The sequence below is a fragment of the Leopardus geoffroyi genome, chromosome C3, assembly GCF_018350155.1.
Source record: "Leopardus geoffroyi isolate Oge1 chromosome C3, O.geoffroyi_Oge1_pat1.0, whole genome shotgun sequence".
Taxonomy (NCBI): domain Eukaryota; kingdom Metazoa; phylum Chordata; class Mammalia; order Carnivora; family Felidae; genus Leopardus; species Leopardus geoffroyi.
The window spans coordinates 116,412,002-116,425,023 of record NC_059338.1 but is presented as its reverse complement, the minus strand read 5'-3'; positions in this window follow the sequence as shown (position 1 = coordinate 116,425,023).

Genomic DNA, 13,022 nt, shown 5'->3' with positions numbered 1-13,022 from the left:
AGGGGTAGAGAGAGGGGGAGACACAGAATCCGAAGCAGGCTCCAGGCTCTGAGCTGTCAGCACAGAGCCCAACGAGGGGCTCGAACTCACAAACTGCGAGATCATGACCTGAACTGAAGTTAGTCGCCCAACCAACCGAGCCACCCAGGCACCCCAACAATTACATTTTCATAAGGAGTTTTAAGTATCCTTTTTATTAAAATTAAGCTTTGTGTAAAAACTTGTCCAGAGAAAGATTTCTTAGCAAGACTTTAAAAAGCACTAACTATGAAAAAGTTGTTAAGTTGGGCTATATTAAATTTAAGCACTTCTGTCTGTGAAAAGATCCCTTTAAGAGAAATAAGGCAAGTAGGGTGACCAACCGTCTGGTTTGCCCAGGACTGAGGTATTTCCCAGGGAGTGAGATTTTCAAACTGAGAGAGTCCTAGGCAAATCAGTGGTCATTTGAGAGACAAGCAACAAAAGCTGTGACAATATCTGCAACATGTCTACAACATGTCCTAGGCTTGACAACTGAGGCCACTTTACATCTATGTAGTTCAATTCTCAGGACTGAAAACAGACCACTTATAATTTCTTCCTGAAAACCCTTGCCAAGAAAGAAAGACAAGACTGTAGATCAACAAATAACTTCACTGCTTGTTTCAGGAAACTCGTGAAAGCTAATTTGTTCAAAGGATGGATTCTCATCTGGAGAAACAGCCTCCCCAGGACAATAGGTTGCTCACCTGCTCAAAAAATTCACATGAAACAAGTCTTTATTTATGAAGGCTTGCTTCAAGACCCTTGCCTTGTTGTGTCTACCAATCCTGAACTATTATATCATGAATTTTTCCCAGTCCCAGTTAATGGCTGTATTGAAAGATCCTCCTTAAATTACTTGATCTCAGATATGAAAATCCTATGGGTAGCCATCCTGACTTCTTTTTTTGAAACTTCAGATTGTGAAGGTTGTGCTCTCCAATACTACAGGTTAATGAACTTGGATTTGCATGATCATCAGATTATTCTAGCAGTCTCTTAGAAGAGTTGGCAGTTGACAGGTCTCTTGTAGAGTATACAATGAACTCCTACAAATACAAGGAAAAGGTACCACCACCCAATAAAAAATTGGCAAAAGCTTGAAAAAGCAACTTTCAAGAGAAAATATGTAAATAGATTAACATAAAAAGGGTTTCATTTCATTAGACATCAGGAAATGTGCATTAAAATTACCCAGAAGAATGGTTCAAATTAAAAAGTCTTGGGGGGAACACTTATACACCATTGATGGGAGTATAAATTGGTATGGTCACATTGGAAGATAGTTTTATATTACAAATAAAAAATGAATATGTATTCTGTGATCGAGAATTTCTACTCCTAGGAATAAATCCCAAAGAAATGATGAATATATACACCAGAAGACAAGCACAAGAATATTAATAGCAGCATTATTTGTTATAATCCCAAATATCCATCAATGGTAGAAGAGAAAAATATTTATGTTCATACAACAGAATACCGCATAGCAATGAAAATGAATGACCCAAAACTATATGCAACAATATGGATTAATTGCACAAACAGTATTGAGAGAAAGAAATTAGTCACCAGGAGTACCTATTATATGATTCCATTAATACAGAGTTCAAAACAGTACAAATTAATCTCTGGTGTTAGAAATCAGGATAATGATTACCTTTGGGGGTTACAATTTGGAGGTGTCTGGATGGACTTTTGAAATACCAGCATAGTTTTATCTCTTGATCTAGGTGATGGTTACATAGGTATGTTCATTTAGTGATAATTGAGATGTCTACTTTAATAATTTAACTGTGGTCCATTTTCTTTTATGTATGTGTTTTAGTTATCTACTGCTATATAACAAACCATCCCAAACTTAGTAGCCTGAAATGAGAACGATCATTTATTTTTTTCCATGAAACTGCTAGTTAGGTAGGGGTAAGCAGAAGCAACTTGTCTTTGTTCCTTATTATGAATTGGCTTAAAGAGTGAGGGTGACTTGGAATTATCTGAGGGCTCTTGTACTCACACATCTAGCACTTAATGCTGGCTATTGGTTTGGACATCATTTTGGGCTGCAGGCTGGAACATCTATAGCTGGCCTTTCCATATGGCTGCTTGGCTTTTTCATAGTATGGTGGCTGGGTTCCAAGACCAGGCAGAATAGAACAGGGCAGATGTTCATAACATTTTAATGACTTACTGATATAACATCACTTCTACCATATCCAATGGTCAAGGCAATTACAAAAGTCTATCCAGATCCAAGAGGAGGAGTATAGGCCCCACTGCACAGTGGCGAAAAAATGCCAATGTCACTTGCAAGAAGAACATGTGTGATAGAATATATTATTGTGGCTTTCTTTGGAAAATGCAATTTGTAGCACTGTGCTACAGTTTTAGAAAGCATCGTAGTAAAGACATGGCAAGTTAAAAAAATATTAAATAGCAACCTCTGGTGGTTATTTTAAAGTAGAAGGAGGCCATATGCTGAGTGATGCATCAAAGGAAGAATGTAGTAACTTGGAGCTATCAACTCTTACAAATTAACTCATTCATTTATTTATTTGTTAATAACTCTTGGAGCATTCAGTGTTTGCCAAGTCCTGGGGGATATTAAAATGAGTAAGACAAGGTCCTTGCTTTTAAGGAACTTACATAAGAAGACAAATAGCTTGATTATAAATTTAATGCCATTATCTACTTATGGGGCATGCAAGGTGCTGGCACAGAAGTTAACTCTTAAAAGAATTGGTCTCTGATCAAAAAGACACCTTACAATTTTTCCTATCTCATTGTTTCCCAGTACGTGTTGCCTAATTTTCATGTGGCTTATATAATCAATGTGTATTCATTGTCCCTTTGAATCTGGTGTGCGAATGTCCCACTCATTTGCTTCTAGTAAGCCTCATTATTGCTATTCACATTATCACTGATTTAAAAACCATGGAGCTTGGCTTCTCAAGGATACTGCTCTGAAGGATGTACAGACTTAGCTAGAATTAAAGTAAACTGGGGCAGTGTATTTGGTTACAGAATATAGCAATGTGTCCTACTAAGGGCAACTTCTCTGTCAAGGGAGAGCTATATTTAACTCACTCCTTTTTAATTGCTTTGATGTAGTTCTGTGAGCATTGAAATTTAATCTCATAGGAACCTATCCCTTTTTATAGATCTCAGGCCTTTCTCAGGTTAAAAAAAAGTACACTTACCTCATTTTAGTAGAGAACAAATACCCGTGCAAAAGAATATTAACAGGAAATATATTACTTTAAAAGGACGCATGTTTCAGCAACATCTAAAACATGAAATTGATAAGGGAATAAATATTAATAAGGTTGGTATATTTGCACATTCACTTCCTCTTTTATAAAGTCATAGGAAGATGGGGCCCAAAGAATACATGTGTAAACTTGGAGCAGTAGCAACTATGGTGCCACACGTAAAGTGGGTCATAAAGACTTTCAGAATATATAGATAATATTTCTATTTCTGTGTTCATATTCATGACATAGCATGAATATGATGGCCCATTCATAGAAATCTATTTGCACAGTCCATCTATTTGCACAGAGCATCTTCAGTTGGAGGGCTGGTGTGACCATTTCCATGGAGTATTTGGGAATCTTCAGAAACCATGCAGAGTAACCTGCCAAAGGGAATAGTCTTGCCAAGTGAGATATTGGACCTTACTTAGGAAAGTATATCGTGGTTCCTCTCACCAAAGTAAAACTGTCTTCCCATCTGCTTGGAAAATTTGCAGTGACAGGCATTTCACATCTCTCTTTGACACAAAACACTTCTCATGCTCCCCTCATTCTTTCCATCGATGGAATGTTCCTCTCTGGCCTGAATGCAGGCCTTGTGTCAATTATTTGTTTTTAGATCTATAAGTAAAAAATCTACCTTAAGATGGACTAAGGGACTTCCAGTTTTTCCCATGTTTGAAGACAATTCTCATGTATGCTTATCCAGAGGAAAACATTTCTACTTTTTGAACCTACTCTCTATATGATTTTTAGACACTTCTATTACTTTTTTACAGTAGATTCATTACTTAGATCTGTTATTCTGTAATAAAACAAAGTGTCTACTTTAGGTAGTGTGCTAGGTACTTGCATATACATATTTTCATTCCATTTCACAGTAATCTTAGGTAGATATCATGAACCAGAAATCTGAATGACATGGTTAAGAAATTTGCCAAAAATCACGGAGTGGTGAGTGGTAGGGCTGGTTTTCCCAAGCAGATTTTTTTTCTTCATCTTCAAGTGTCCCCACTTCTCCATAGCTACCATAGGTGTGAATGACCATTTGTCAGATATTGACTAGAGAACTGATGTTCTTTAGACCAGGGGTGCTTAAGTTTTAGTGGACACCAGAATTACCTAGAGTGCATTTAAAAAACATACTTATGAGCCCTACCTCAGAATTTCAGATTCAGTATGTCTGGGGAGAAGATTAAGAATATTTACTTCTGACAAGTCCCCCGGTGATGCTGATGCTGCTGGTCTGAGGACCACACTTCAAGAATCACTGATTATTATAGAGCTCCCCAGTGCTTGTCTGCAGGACGCTGTAATCAGAGCAGTACTCTGGTGATTCAGAGGAAAACAGTAGAAAGCATTGCCTTCCCCAGGAAGCCTATCTAAATGTAGTAATGCACCCTCTGGCCCATTACCACCCTCCAACTTTCCCTTCTTGCCACCCTCACAAGGTACTACCCTTCTAATCCTATAACCCCCTGTGCATATCTCTGTTACTGCATTTATCACCTTCTATGTCAAAAAAAAATGTTTTTTCCCTCCCTTTCCTCCTTTGAGATTGTGAGCTCTTGAGGGCAGAGACCGCTTTATTTCTCTTTGTATCTCTGACCTCTAGTGAAGTATCTGACATACAGCAGAAACTCAGTAATTTTAGAATGAGTGATAGAATAAATGTGGCACGGTAATTACATTTGTAGGTACCAGAAAACTATGAAAATAGCTGATATGTCTTTGACAACATAAAAATTCAAAAAAGATTTGAAAGGTGTGGGCTGGAATGAAAGAAATAAAACAACATAAAGAAAATGCAAAATTTCAAATTCAGATTCAAAACTCATTTTGAATAATCTTTGTTAAGCTGATGTGAAAAAGTCTTAGGGGTTTTAGTGAAATCTCAAATCAGTATGAAACAATAGTATGAAGTATCTTCTAGAGCAATTAATAAACCATGAGGCTTATATATGGAGTATCTGTATTAAACAGTCATATTATTTGCTACATTTTCGTTTAAACACAATAGCAACGTTCGCAAGAAAAGAGCCTGGTAGACGAATGGGTTCGTGTTGCCAGTACCTCTTTATTATACCAAAGCCAGTTTATCTGTGAAGTATGTAGTCTTACATCTGTTCCTATTTAAATTTTACTTCAGGAAGATTTCACTGATTTTTTTTTAATTTAAGAGCAGCAAACTTTTAACTGTAGGTTCCCCTCTCTTTGTCTAGCTGTAGCCAATTTCTTATTATAGCATTCACTATTGAAAATAGACTTCCATTGTTCATGCCTCTTTTCCCTAACTCTTAATATTTTGAAATGGACCTCTTTTGAACTTGAAGTTCATAAATTTAGTCTTAGTTCAAGAAAGGGGGTTATTGAAGGAAAGAATGGCTTAAATGAAAACCATTTATTTTCTTCCAGCTATTCGTGCAGAACAAACTAATTTCCTATTAAAACAAACAAACAAGCAAACCCTGGTAAATATTTTAGGAAATGTTAGAATGGAAATAACTGATATTTAAAATTGAAAAAGAAAGTTCCTCATTTCAGAAAAAAAAGTTTTAAAAAAGTAGAATAAGGAAATGGAAAAATTCTAGCTGATTGACTACTCCCTCTCAGAATAGCAACTAGGATGTTTAAAACAAATGCCAGAAAGAATTTGACACTCTTTTTTTTTTATGACATATTCTATTCTTATTTTTTTTTCTATTCCTCTGACTACTCATCCTCAATTTTGTTTTCTGGACATTTATTCATAAGTTACACATCTTTCCTCCTTCAGGTTATTACCAAAGTCTCAGTTCTTGTTGTTCGGTTCTTCCCTTTCTATAGTCTCCTTCAGAAAAAAATCCTTTCTGTGTGTACTTTTTAATGACTTCTACTCTCAGCATTATACAGCTAATTCTAATGCGTAATACCCAGTTCAATTTATGACTTCAGAATCAATCCCATATTTTCAATTATCTACTTAATTCCACATGAATGTACTGTCATTACTTCAAATTCATCATTTTTTCAAATGGGATACATTGTGTTTCTGTTTCATTTAGATATCCCTTCTAAATTCTCTGACCACATCCAAAACTAAATTTCCTCACTTAACTTTAAATTTTTACAACAACTTTGAAATATTTTTTTTAATCCAAATCCTATTAGTGTTTCTTTCACATATTACCTTTTTCTTTCCAATTCCCAAGGCTATTGCCCAAATGCTTGCCTTCTTTGTTAGACAGCTCAGTCCTTGCTCCATTGTTCCCCTGGAGTTCAACCACTTTAACCTCCAAATCTATCATAACATCTCCCTTTACTTAACTGTATTGAAATCTATTTCTTATGAACCAACATGTTTTTACTCAGATATCATCTTCCAATCACATGTGAACATTATAGTTTCTTAGTTCACCTCATTAATGCTCAAATCTAAGGATAATATTAAAATCTAGGGATCTTAATGCATAATGCATTAATGCATATACTTGCTAGGTTAGTATTCCTAAGTAAGTATATCAGATGCCTATTAAAAATCTAACCCTTTAGAAGTACCCCTCCAAAAGTTACAAAGACCAAAGCTACTTTTCCTGACTTTTATTACTTAGAAAACATAGATTCCACTTTACATACCCAATCTAATTTCTCCCTTTTACCACTATATATCTTCCACTTAGGCCGGTGTATCCTAGAAATGTCATGTTTATTTCCTTATTTCATGCCTTAGCTAATAATGTTGCTTTCATTTGTAGTGCTGTCCCATCATCTCCTCTGCCTTCCAAGTATCCTACCTGTGAATTCTATACCTTTGGCATGAGAGAGTTACATTATTCCACAAACATATATCTGGTAAATGGCCACTCAGTCTTTAAAACATAGCTCATGCATCATCAGATATAGGAAGCTTTTCCTGACCCATGTGCTTTAACAATCCTCTCTTATTTATATTATCACTGTAATAATGCACTAATATCATTTGTTTATATACTTGTCCTTCCCAGAATAACTGCGTGTGCTGTGAAGTCAAGTCAAAATTCAAAGCAGAAAATAACACAGTGCTTGGTAGAGAGTCAGTTTTTAGTAAATGAAGGTTGAATAAATGAATGAATGAATCTTTACCTTTTAAGACAGGTTGCGTTTAACCTCCCTAGTGAAGCCTTCTTACATTATTCTGAGCACTTGCTGATGTCTCTTCCATCAGCAATTACAGATGTTACTATGTAATTAATTTTCAATTATTTACCCTCTTATTTTGTTAATATGCGTTAGATTTAAAAAATGTAATGTTTGTTAATTTTTAGAGAGAGAGAGCACAAGTGGGGAGGGGCAGAGAGAGAGGGAGAGAGAATCCCACGCAGGCTTCACACTGTCAGCACACAGTCTGATGTGAGACTTGAACTCACGAACTGTGAGATCATGACCTGAGCCAAAACCAAGAATCAGGCACTTAACCAACTGAATCACCCAGGAACCCTGTAATTTGTTTTAGACTTTAATCGTCTCTGCCTTAATAAGTTCAGAAATTGAACTTGAATGTCCGGGAACGTGCCATTTTCTTATTCTCTGTTTCCTATCCTGCTTAGCAGGGAAAACATGTTGTTTATATCTGTTGATTATAATTTTTCAAGAACTACATTTCTGAAGGAGTTAGAGATGGTGTTTTATGCAGTTTGGAAGTTTTTTTGCAGATAGACCTATACCTCATCACGACTAAAAGATACAGTCTTCAAAAAATGCTCTTCACCTGGGAAATACGACAATGACACTTTCTCTCTGTATCTGATCTTTCTCTTTTCTCCTTAGGCAGGTAAGTCCCTTCCCAAATGCCAGCCCAGTTGGTGAGCATGTTCCTTCACTCTATTTCTCATAGTTAAACCTCTGAGTTTGTTGAAACACGGTGGAAATGTAGAAAAGACTTGCTTTGGTTTACTGCAATTTGGAAAGTCTTCATGTTTGTCCAAAATCCACCTTCTTTGTCAGATGCTCCCATTGATACTCAGGAAGTCTGACGACAAATGGGTACTAATTTGAAAATGGTGCCAAAAGTAGGAACCAATTAAAAAATAAAACTAAACTGTAAACACCAAAAACCAGACAGAGCTCCTTCACATTAGTCTTCAAATGATAATTTTATGCTGTTAATTAGAGAGGGATGAAAAATAAAATAGTTATTCACAAGGAAAGCTAATGTGATTTCTATTATTGAATTAAGATTAACATATTAATCTATATTTTTAGGGAAAAAAACCCAAAATGCCATCTTTATAATTCCAAATCAGAGAGTTTTTTTTAATAAATGCTTATTTATTTTTGAAAGATTGCAAGTGGGGGAGGGGCAGAGTGAGGGGAGGGGTCAGTGGATCCAAAGTGGGCTCTGTGCTGACAGCAGTGAGCCTGATGTGGGGCTCGAACTCACAAACCACAAGATCATGACCTGAGCCGAAGTTGGACACTCAACTGACTAAACCACCCAGGTGCCCCTCAAATCAGAAAAAATTTTAAAATTCAACAAAAATATCCCTTCCACAATTACCTTGTGAAATCTCAGCTAATTTTTAAAGAAAAATTTCAGCTAAAACCTATCCATTAGGGAGAGAGTAATTTATCCCAAGTCTTATGAGCTATACTTAGCATTGCAGTGACTCTTGAAAAGATTTTAGACAATTTTAATAATCTTTCTCCCCCATGTTTATAAATTGAAAGGTTACTGGACAGTTAAAAATAATCTTCCTCTGGTTTTTCTAAATGAAAGGATGTCAAGGCATCACCATTTGGACTGCTGTTGCAGTGATATTGTAACTGTAGCAACCGTATGCTGATGAACCAGCTTCTATCAGGAATGTGTTTTAAAAATTCCCATGAGGCTTCAGCAGCTTGGTAAGCCAAAGGGGAACATATTTCAAATTAATTGTTCCCATTTTATGTGATAAAAAAAAATCAGCCAGGCTCCTCTGTGACAATCCTGCTTCATTGTGTCAGTAATGAAACCACACATTTAATTGACAAGTGACAGTTCCTTGCTGTTCTGTTTCCTCTGCTATTTATTATATTTTCAGTGGGTGTCTGTGGTGCTGAGAATGCCTGTGGTAGCAGAAACACAGTGTAAAAGTGGTCAGTTCTATTGACGTTCTGAATAGGGTCTTTTCTTTACCTGATAACATTGTTCCTGATTGATTGTATCTTGAATTTTAGTAAATGAAATTACATTTTTTGTGTCTATGTTAATCATGTTATGACATTTTTTTTAAACGGAAATGACCCCTTTGTATTACAAATAAAGGGCCAGGAGGAAAAAAAAAAAAAAAAAAGAACCAAATGGGGAACCAATAAGATGACACTTGAGGAAAGCAGAAATCTCCCTAGAGCTTGGTCACTGTCTAGCTTTAACACTTAGGGAAGACACAAAATGAATATGATAATTTCTAGAAGCCTTGCTTCAGCTCTCTGTGTGAGGGATCTAAATTTTTTAAACCTTAGATTTTTAGTTATCACATTTTTAGAGGATATATTTACTATAATAGACTAATAAAAATATAAGGTAGGCTTTTTCATAGGATGTGGCTGTACAGAGTATTGCTTCTTTACTAACGATAAGAAAAATTTGCATAAACTGCAAATTCCACTTTTTTTAACCTGTCAGACAGCTGAGATGTCAAGTGAACCAAATTGTCTCAAGTCCAGGGAGAAAAGACCCATAGCCACCCTTCTCCACATTGAGAAGGGACACTGGAACTATCTCCCCTGTGGCAGGGCACGGTAGGAAGACAGGGTCAGCTCCCATTTCCACGGCTTGTTAAAGGCTGAGGTTGGGCAGTGTGCTCGTATAGAAATCTCTAGGAGCCTCAGACCAAAGAGGTCTGCGGTTCTCTCACAGGCCCTTTGCCATGGACGACTACCAGATGTTCATGAAAAGACTGGGTTCAGAAAACCCTGTCACATCCGGGGCATAGGTAAATAACTAATGTAGTTGGGAAAAGATAGAGGATAAACACTTTACTCCCGGCTGAGAGGCGGGAAAGGGGGCTGAACCCACACTGATACCATCAAAGTGTTTCTACCTCCGAGGGGTAGAAAACACACCCCAAGACGCACACGGAGGCCCACCACACACACAAAGCAGGGTTTGCCCTCAGGAGGCAGAAAACATTGAGAAATCTCACCTTGAGACTCAGGTACACAAGGCTTCCTGAAGATTGGGGTTCAACCAGAACGTCAGAGCCCCCCCTCTCCATCAACCCTGCACACGGTACCAAGCTACTGCGACCTACCACTGAAGGAAGTGCCTCGGAGAGATGCCTCCCATTCCCAACCCTATGGTAAAAGTATAAAGGGGTGGTTGACAGATGAAGGTAGATCACAAACCTTGATAATAATCCTATCTCCCAGTCTACACGCAGGGGATCTTGGAGAAATTTGATACCTTGGGCACTGATAACAAAATCCAAACTAATTCGATCTGAATTCCTAATTAGATTGATACTGTCTTCTTTATTACTTGTCGAAACATAGCAAAGGCAACTCAACATAGAAAAAAAAAATCTTTCCAATAAACGATGCTGAAATAATGGGTATCCATATGGGGAAAAAAAAGGAAAAAGAACTCAGATCTTTATTTCTTATTACATAAAAAAACGAACCATGATCAAAATGTAAACTATAAAACTTCTATAAAAAACAAAGAAGAATATCTTTGGGACCTGGGATTAGGCCAGAACTTATTTATTAGCTAGGATACAAAAGACATGGATCGTAAGAGAAAAAAACTGATACATCAGACTTCATCACAATCATAGCCTTTTCTCTTTGAAAAACATGTTGAAATGAAAACATGAAAAAAACCGAAAAGTCACAGATTGGAAGAAAATATTTGTTAAACACTTACCTGATAAGAGACTGGTATCCCAAGTATATAAATAACTTCCACAACTCAATAAGAAGAGAAACAACCCAATTTTAAAAATGGGCAAAAGGGGGCGCCTGGGTGGCTCAGCTGGTTAAGTCTCTGACTTCCATTCAGGTCATGATCTCACGGTTTGTGAGTTCAAGCCCCGCAACGGGCTTTGTGCTGACAGCGCAGAGCCTGGAGCATACTTGGGATTCTGTGTCTCCCTCCCTCTCTCTCTCTGCCCCACCCCTGCTTGTACTCTGTCTTTCTCTGTCTTTCAAAAATGAATAAATGTTAAAAAAAAAAAAAAGTTGGACAAAAGATTGGATTAGAAAATGGACAAAAGATTTGAACCTACACTTCACCAAAAAAGATATACAGATAGACAGGGAAATACAAATCAAAACCACACTCAGATATCACCTCACGCCAGTCAGAGTGGCCAAAATGAACAAATCAGGAGACTATAGATGCTGGAGAGGATGTGGAGAAACGGGAACCCTCTTGCACTGTTGGTGGGAATGCAAACTGGTGCAGCCACTCTGGAAAACAGTGTGGAGGTTCCCCAGAAAATTAAAAATAGACCTACCCAAGGACCCAGCAATAGCACTGCTAGGAATTTACCCAAGGGATACAGGAGTACTGATGCATAGGGGCACTTGTACCCCAATGTTTATAGCAGCACTCTCACAATAGCCAAATTGTGGAAAAAGCCTAAATGTCCATCAACTGATGAATGGATAAAGAAATTGTGGTTTATATACACAATGGAGTACTACATGGCAATGAGAAAGAATGAAATATGGCCCTTTGTAGCAACGTAGATGGAACTGGAAAGTGTTATGCTAAGTGAAATAAGTCATACAGAGAAGGACAGATTCCATATGTTTCACTCTTATGTGGATCCTGAGAAACTTAACAGAAGACCATGGGGGAGGGGAAGGAAAAATAATGGTTAGAGAGAGAGGGAGCCAAAACATAAGAGACTCCTAAAAATTGAGAACTGAGGGTTTATGGGGGGTGGGAGGGAGGGGAGCGTAGGTGATGGGCCTTGAAGAGGGCATCTTTTGGGATGAGCACTGGGTGTTGTATGGAAACCAATTTGACAATTTCATATATTAAAAAAAAAGATATACAGATAGAAACAAAAAATCATGAAAAGGTGCTGAGGCTCCCTAGTCATTAGGGAAATGTAAATAACAAACATATCCAAATGGCTAAAATTAAAAAAAAAAAATCTGATAATCCCAAGTACTTAGAGTAATGTAGAGCAGGTAGAACTATCAAACGTTATTGTCAGTTGGTATGCAGAATTTTCCTGCCACTGTGGAAAACAGTTTGGCAGTTTTCTTTGAAGTTATACATACACTTACCATATCCTTCAACAATCTGACTGCTACGAATTTACCCCAAAGAAATAAAAACCCACGTCCGCACACAAAAAAAAAAATTGTATGCAAATGTTTACATTGGCTTCATTCGTAATTATCAACATCTAAAAAGAAAGCCCTGAAGTATCCAGCAACTGGTGAATGAATAAATCAACTGCAGTGGAATCGATTCTATGTAATACTATTTAGCAATAAAAAGATGCATGCAACAACACTGAAGAATCTCAAACGAGAAAGAAATTTGTCTCAAATGACTGCATACTGTATGATTCCATTTAGATGTCCTTATAGAAAAAGCAAAACTATCAAGACAGACATTGGATTGGATCCGTGGTTGATAGGCTCTGGCAGTGGAAGAAGGAAATTACAAAGGGTTACAAAAGAAATATTTTGGAATGATGAAATGTTTGATCTCTTGTTTGTGGTGTTACAAACACAGCTGTATGGGTTCATCAGAATTCATGGAGCTGAACACCCAAAAAGGTCAGTTTC